Source organism: Salvelinus alpinus, chromosome 4 (genome assembly GCF_045679555.1).
Source record: "Salvelinus alpinus chromosome 4, SLU_Salpinus.1, whole genome shotgun sequence".
Taxonomy (NCBI): domain Eukaryota; kingdom Metazoa; phylum Chordata; class Actinopteri; order Salmoniformes; family Salmonidae; genus Salvelinus; species Salvelinus alpinus.
The window spans coordinates 69909155-69917408 of record NC_092089.1 but is presented as its reverse complement, the minus strand read 5'-3'; positions in this window follow the sequence as shown (position 1 = coordinate 69917408).

Here is an 8254-nt window from a genome sequence, read left to right as displayed (position 1 = left end):
CCCTTCACCCCTACCTCTCACTGCCCCCCCCCTCTCTCTCTTACACACACGCCTTTACTGACTCTGTTTCTTCCATTCTCATTATTTTCTCTCTATTCACATGGCTGTCTCCTTTTGTCCTAAGAAAGTTAAGTCCAAAAGTTGTGCGCAGGGTGATAGAGGGAGGTGGCAATTGCAATGTGTGCATGTGTGGGCAAGGTTGGCTAGGTTACTATCCAAATGCAATCCGTTACAGTTGCTAGTTACCAGTCCAAAACTGTAATCAGTAATGTAAGGTTTGGATTAGCCAAACTCAGTAACGTAATCTGATTACTTTCAGTCACTTTTGGATTACTTTCCCTTTAAGAGGTATTATAAGAAGACAGAAAGGATCCATCAAACACATTTCGTGTTTCATCATAGTGGTATCTGACCTGTGGTCAGACTCAATCAGGTGGAGACTTAAACATGCACCTTTATTCAATGCTGAATTGAATGTCATTTATTTTTTTCAGCAAACATCCTTTCTGAATTTAAAAGTAATCTTCTAGTTTGTTTGTGTGTGTGTGTGTATGTGTGTGTGTGTGTGTGTGTGTGTGTGTGTGTGTGTGTGTGTGTGTGTGTGTGTGTGTGTGTGTGTGTGTGTGTGTGTGTGTGTGTGTGTGTGTGGGGGGGGGGGGGGGGGGTATGTTTGTGTGTGTGTGTGTGTGAACATGTGAATGTGTGTGGCTGTTGCAGTGGGACAGAGGGGCACAAAGAAGCACTGTAGAGTCCACCAGCTGGACAGATGATTTAAAGCTATTTAATAGTGTATGGAGACACAGTTAAAGCACACACACAAACACGCACACAAACACACACGCACACACACACACACACGCTCAAACGCACACATATGACACAGGCCATTTCTCCTAACCTTTGAGTTTGAGCTGACCAGATTATTATCCCATGGCCCAGCTTCTCTTTATAAAGTTACTGATGTCCAGCTCTCCTGTGTCTGTCTCCATCAGTTAGGAACGACATCACGTAGACCCTATAAACCCAAGCAGGGGTCCCAGGCTATTTACCTGCCCACTTTTTAGGACTTCAGACAGAGAGTTATTTGTCCTTTATGAGTTTCCACTGTTCTCTCTGTCTGGTTAGAGTCTGAACGGGAATTATCCATGCAATAAGATGTGTTTGCCTTATGAAAAGCATGGAAAGCTCTTCATAAACAGCGCACACAGTGCCTCTAGAAAGTCAAATCAAATCAAACCTTATTCATCACCTGCGCTGAATACAATATGTGTAGACCTCACCGTGAAATGCTTACTTGCAAGCCCTTAACCAACAGTGCAGTTCAAGAAAGAGTTAAGAAAATATGACCAAATTAACTAAAGTAAAAAAGAAGTAACACAATATAATAACAATAACGAGGGATTACCGGTACAGAGTCAATGAGCGGGGGTACAGGTTAGTCGAGGTAATTTGTACATGTAGGTGAAGTGACTATGCATAGATAATAAACAGTGAGTAGCAGCAGTGTAAAAAACTAATGGAGGGGTGGACAATGTAAATAATCCGGTGGCCATTTGATTAATTGTTCAGCAGTCTTATGTCTTGGGGATAGAAACTGTTAAGGAGCCTTTTGGTTCTAGACTTGGCGCTCCGGTACCGCTTGCCGTGCGTTAGCAGAGAAAACAGTCTATGACTTGGGTGACTAGAGTCTTTGACAATTTTGGGGGTTTTCCTCTGACACTGCCTAGTATATAGGTCTTGGATGGCAGGAAGCTTGGCCCCAGTGGTGTACTGGGATGTACGCATTACCCTCTGTAGCACCTTACAGTCAGATGCCGAGTAGTTACCATACCAGTCGGTGATGCAACCGGTCAGGATGCTCTCGATGGTGCAGCTGTAGAACTTTTTGAGGATCTGGGGACGCATGCCGAATCTTCTCAGTCTCCTGAGGGGGAAAAGGTGTTGTCGTGCCCTCTTCAGGACTGTCTTGGTGTGTGTGGACCATGATAGTTCGTTGGTGATGTGGACACCAAGGAACTTGAAACTCTCGACCCGCTCCACTACAGCCCCGTCGATGTTAATGAGGGCCTGTTTGGCCCGCCTTTTCCTGTAGTCCATGATCAGATCCTTTGTCTTGCTCACATTGAGGGAGAAGTTGTTGTCCAGGCACCACACTGCCAGGCCTCTGACCTCCTCCCTATAGGCTGTCTCATCGTTGTCGGTGATCAGGCCTTCCACTGTTGTGTCGTCACCATCTTAATGATGGTTTTGGAGTCGTGTTTGGCCACGCAGTCATGGGTGAACAGGGAGTACAGGAGGGGACTAAGCACACACCCCTGAGGGGCCACAGTGTTGAGGATCAGCGTAGCAGACATGTTGTTGCCTACTCTTACCACCTGGGGGCGGCCCGTTAGGAAGTCCAGGATCCGGTTGCAGAGGGAGGTGATTAGTCCCAGTGTCCTTAGCTTAGTGATGAGCTTTGTGGTGTTGAACGCTGAACTGTAGTCAATGAACAGCATTCTCACATGGGTGTTCCTTTTATCCAGGTGTGAAAAGGCAGTGTGGAGTATGATTGAGATTGTGTCATCTGTGGATCTGTTGGGGCGGTATGCGAATTGGAGTGGGTCTAGGGTATTCGGGAGGATGCTGTTGATGTGAGCCATGACCAGCCTTTCAAAGCACTTCATGGCTACAGACATGAGTGCTATGGGGCGGTAATAATTTAGGCAGGTTACCTTCGCTTCCTTGGGCACAGGAACTATGGTGGTCTGCTTGAAACATGTAGGTATTACAGACTTGGTCAGGGAGAGGTTGAAAATGTCAGTGGAGACACTTACCAGTTAGTCCGCGCATGCTTTGAGTACACGTCCTGGTAATCCGTCTGGCCCCGCGGCTTTGTGAATGTTGACCTGTTTAAAGGTCTTGCTCACATCAGCTACCGAGAGCGTTATCACACAGTCGTCCAGAACCACTGGTGCTCTCATGCATGCTTCAGTGTTGCTTGTGTTGAATCGAACATAACATTTATTTAGCTCGTCTGGTAGCCTCGCGTCATTGGGCAGCTTGCGGCTGGGTTTCCCTTTGTAGTCGGTAATAGTTTTCAAGCCCTCCCACATCCGACGAGCATCAGAGCCGGTGTAGTAGGATTCAATCTTAATCCTGTATTGCTTGTTTGATCGTTCATCTGAGGACATAGCGAGATTACTTATAAGCGTCCGGATTAGTGACCCACTCCTTGGAAGCGGCACCTCTAGCCTTTAGCTTGATGCGGATGTTGCATGTAATCCATGGCTTCTGATTGGGATATGTACGTACGGTCACTGTCCACATCACTTATTGAATAAGCCGATGACTGAGGCTGTATACTCTTCAATGCCATTTGATGAATACCGTAACATATTCCAGTCTGTGCTAGCAAAACAGTCCTGTAGCGTAGCATCCGGGTCATCTGACCACTTCCGTTTTAAGCGAGTCACTGGTACTTCCTGCTTTAGTTTTTGCTTGTAAGCAGGAATTAGGAGGACAGAATTATGGTCCGATTTGCCAAATGGAGGGCGGGGGAGAGCTTTGCATGCGTCTCTGTGTGTCACGCCCTTACCACAGTTTGCTTTGTATGTTTTATGTTTTGTTTGGTCAGGGTGTGATCTGAGTGGGCATTCTATGTTGTATGTCTGGTTGGTCTATTTCTATGTGTTTGGCCTGATATGGTTCTCAATCAGAGACAGGTGTTTTGCGTTGCCTCTGATTGGGAACCATATTTAGGTAGCCTGTTTTGTATTGTGGGTTGTGGGTGATTGTCTATGTGTAGTGTTTAGTGTCAGCACTATTTGTTATGAAGCTTCACGGTCGTCGTTTATTGTTTTTGTATTAGTTTTGCTAAGTGTTCTCTTTCTATTAAAAACAAGATGAACACATACCACGCTGCATATTGGTCCTCCGATCCTTCAAACCTTCCCTCTTCAAACGAGGAGGAGGAAGACAGCCGTGACAGAATAACCCACCAACCAAGGACCAAGCAGCGTGGTATCGGGCAGCAGCGATCGCAGGACTCCTGGACCTGGGAGGAGATTCTGGATGGGAAAGGACCCTGGGTACAGGCTAGGGAATATCGCTGCCCCAAAGCAGAGCTGGAGGCAGCGAAAGCTGAGCGGTGGCGATATGAGGAGGCAGCAAGGCAGCGCGACAGGTACGAGAGGCAGCCCCCAAATTTTTTTGGGGGGAGGGACACGGGGAGTGTGGCTAAGCCAGGTAGCAGACCTGAGCTCACTCCTCATGCTTATTATAAGCAGCGCGTTACTGGTCAGGCACAGTGTTATGCGGTTAAGCGCACGGTGCCGCCAGTACGTGCCCATAGCCCGGTGCGCTATAGGGCAGCCCCCCGAAAGTGTCATGTGAGTGTGGGCATCCAGCCCGGGCGTATTGTGCCTGCTCAGCGTGTCTGGTCTCCGGTACGCCGTTTCGGTCCAGGGTATCCTGCGCCGGCTCTGCGTGCTGTGTCTCCGGGGCGCTGGGAGGGTGCAGTGCGTCCTATGCCTGCGCTCCGCTCGTGCCGGGCAAATGTGGGAGTGGAGCCTAAGGGAGAGGTGCGCGTAGTAGGCACTAGATCTCCAGTGCTCACCCACAGCCCGGTTCAACCTGTGCCTGCACTCTGGAGGGTCCGGGCTAGAGTAGTTATCCAGCCTGGGGGAGTGGTGCCAAGACTGCGCACCAGAGCTCCAGTGCTCCCCCACAGCCCGGTCCTTCAGGTGCCTCCTCCTAACACCAAGCCTCCTGTAGGTCTCCCCAGCCTGGTGGGTCCTGTGGCAGCCCCACGGCCCCAGGCTGTCTCTCCGTCTCCTCCCTACAGGTGTGCCCGTCTGTCCAGCCCCGTCTGAGCTGCCCGTCTGCCCAGCGCCGTCTGAGCTACCCGTCTGCCCAGCGCCATCTGAGCTGCCCGACTGCCCAGCTCCATCTGAGCCGCCCGTCTGTCCTGAGCCGTCAGAGCCGCCCGTCTGTCCTGGGCCGCCAAAGCCGTCCGTCAGTCAGGAGCCGCCAGAGCCGTCCGTCAGTCAGGAGCCGCCAGAGCCGCCCGTCAGTCAGGAGCTGCCAGAGCCGCGAGCCAGTCAGGAGCCGCCAGAGCCGCCCGCCAGTCAGGAGCCGCCAGAGCCGCCCGCCAGTCAGGAGCCGCCAGAGCCGCCCGCCAGTCAGGAGCCGCCAGAGCCGCCCGCCAGTCAGGAGCTGCCAGAGCCGCCCGCCAGTCAGGAGCTGCCCCTCAGTCCGGAGCTGCCCCTCAGTCCGGAGCTGCCCCTCAGTCCGGAGCTGCCCCTCAGTCCGGAGCTGCCCCTCCGTCCAGTGGCGCCCTCTAGGATGGTCTTCAGTCCGGGACCCACTGCAAGGATCCCCGCTCCAGTGACGGCACCAAAGCGGGTTATGACTATGGTGGAGTGGGGTCCACGTCCCGCGCCGGAGCCGCCACCGCGGACAGATGCCCACCCAGACCCTCCCCTATAGGTTTAGGTTTGCGGCCGGAGTCCGCACCCTGGGGGGGGGGGGGGGTACTGTCACGCCCTGACCATAGTTTGCTTTGTATGTTTTATGTTTTGTTTGGTCAGGGTGTGATCTGAGTGGGCATTCTATGTTGTATGTCTGGTTTGTCTATTTCTATGTGTTTGGCCTGATATGGTTCTCAATCAGAGACAGGTGTTTTGCGTTGTCTCTGATTGGGAACCATATTTAGGTAGCCTGTTTTGTATTGTGGGTTGTGGGTGATTGTCTATGTGTAGTGTTTAGTGTCAGCACTATTTGTTATGAAGCTTCACGGTCGTCGTTTATTGTTTTTGTATTAGTTTCGCTAAGTGTTCTCTTTCTATTAAAAACAAGATGAACACATACCACGCTGCATATTGGTCCTCGGATCCTTCAAACTTTTCCTCCTCTGACGAGGAGGAGGAAGACAGCCGTGACACTGTGTGTGGAGTAAAGGTGGTCTAGAGATTTTCCCTCTGTTTGCACATGTGACATGCTATTAAAAATGAGGTAAAACGGATTTAAGTTCCCCTGCATTAAAGTCCCCGGCCACTAGGAGCGCCGCTTCTGGATGAGCGTTTTCTTGTTTGCTTTATGGCCTTATACAGCTGGTTGTCACGATCGTGTGGAAGAGATTCGGACCAAAACGCAGCATGAGGAAAATAAGCCATCTTCTTTTAACCTGAACGAAGATGAACATGAAACGAAAACACTATACAAACAAACAAAAAACAACAAATGATCGTGAAGCTAAATAACGCAAGTGCACAGACAAGCAACAAACGTTAAACAAGACAACTACCCACAAAAGCCTACTGCCTATGGCTACCTTAAATATGGCTCCCAATCAGAGACAAATGAATGACAGCTGTCTCTGATTGAGACCCAATCCAGGCAGCCATAGACATAACTAGACAACCTCACAATATTCTATCCCATACACAATACAACACCCATAGACTAAACAAAACACACACAACATACAATGCCCACCCCAACTCACGCCCTGACCAACTAAACATAATCAAAATAACATAAAAATAGGTCAGGAACGTGACATAACCCCCCCCTCAAGGTGCGTACTCCGAACGCACCACCAAAAGTCTAGGGGAGGGTCTGGGTGGGCATCTGTCCACGGTGGTGGCTCCGGCTCTGGACGCTGCCCCCACACCACCATAGTCACTCCCCGCTTCCGTATCCCCCCCCCAATGACCACCCTCCAACTAAACCCACCTAACTGAAGGGGCAGCATCGGGATAAGGGGCAGCACCGGGATAAGGGGCAACACCGGGATGAGGGACGGCAGCTCCGGGCTGAGGGACGGCAGCTCCGGGCTGAGGGACGGCAGCTCCGGGCTGCGGGACGGCAGCTCCGGGCTGCGGGACGGCAGCTCCGGGCTGCGGGACGGCAGCTCCGGGCTGAGGGACGGCAGATCCTGGCTGGCTGGCGGATCCTGGCTGGCTGGCTCTGGCTGGTCATGGCTGGCTGACGGCTCTGGCTGGTCATGGCTGGCTGACGGCTCTGGCTGGTCATGGCTGGCTGACGGCTCTGGCTGGTCATGGCTGGCTGACGGCTCTGGCTGGTCATGGCTCGCTGACGACTCTGGCTGGTCATGGCTCGCTGACGGCTCTGGCTGGTCATGGCTCGCTGACGGCTCTGGCTGGTCATGGCTCGCTGACGGCTCTGGCTGGTCATGGCTCGCGGAAGGCTCTGGCTGATCCGGTCTGGCGGAAGGCTCTGGCTGATCCGGTCTGGCGGAAGGCTCTGGCTGATCCGGTCTGGCGGAAGGCTCTGGCTGATCCGGTCTGGCGGAAGGCTCTAGCGGCTCCTGTCTGGCGGACGGCTCTAGCGGCTCCTGTCTGGCGGACGGCTCTGTAGGCTCATGGCAGACGGGCGGCTTTGCAGGCTCATGGCAGACGGGCGGCTTTGCAGGCTCATGGCAGACGGACAGTTCAGACGGCGTAGGGCAGACGGGCAGTTCAGACGCCGCTGGGCAGACGGGCAGCTCAGACGCCGCTGGGCAGACGGGCAGTTCAGGCGCCGCTGGGCAGACGGGCAGTTCAGGCGCCGCTGGGCAGACGGGCAGTTCAGACGCCGCTGGGCAGACGGCAGACTCTGGCCGGCTGAGACGCACTGTAGGCCTGGTGCGTGGTACCGGAACTGGAGGTACCGGGCTAAGGACACGCACCTTCAGGCTAGTGCGGGGAACAACAACAGGGCACACTGGACTCTCGTGGCGCACTCTAGGCCTGGTGCGTGGTACCGGAACTGGAGGTACCGGGCTGAGGGCACGCACCTCAGGGCGAGTGCGGGGAGAAGGAACAGTGCGTACAGGGCTCTGGAGACGCACAGGAGGCTTGGTGCGTGGTGCCGGAACTGGAGGCACTGGGCTGGAGACACGCACCATAGGGAGAGTGCGTGGAGGAGGAACAGGGCTCTGGAGATGCACTGGAAGCCTGGTGCGTGGTGTAGGCACTGGTGGTACTGAGCTGGGGTGGGAAGGTGGCGCCGGATATACCGGACCGTGAAGGAGGACACGTGCTCTTGAGCACCGAGCCTCCCCAACCTTACCAGGTTGAATGGTCCCCGTAGCCCTGCCAGTGCGGCGAGGTGGAATAGCCCGCACTGGGCTATGCAGGCGAACCGGGGACACCACCTGTAAGGCTGGTGCCATGTACACCGGCCCGAGGAGACGTACTGGAGGCCAGATACGTTGGGCCGGCTTCATGGCATCCGGCTCGATGCCCAACCTAGCCCTCCCAGTGTGGCA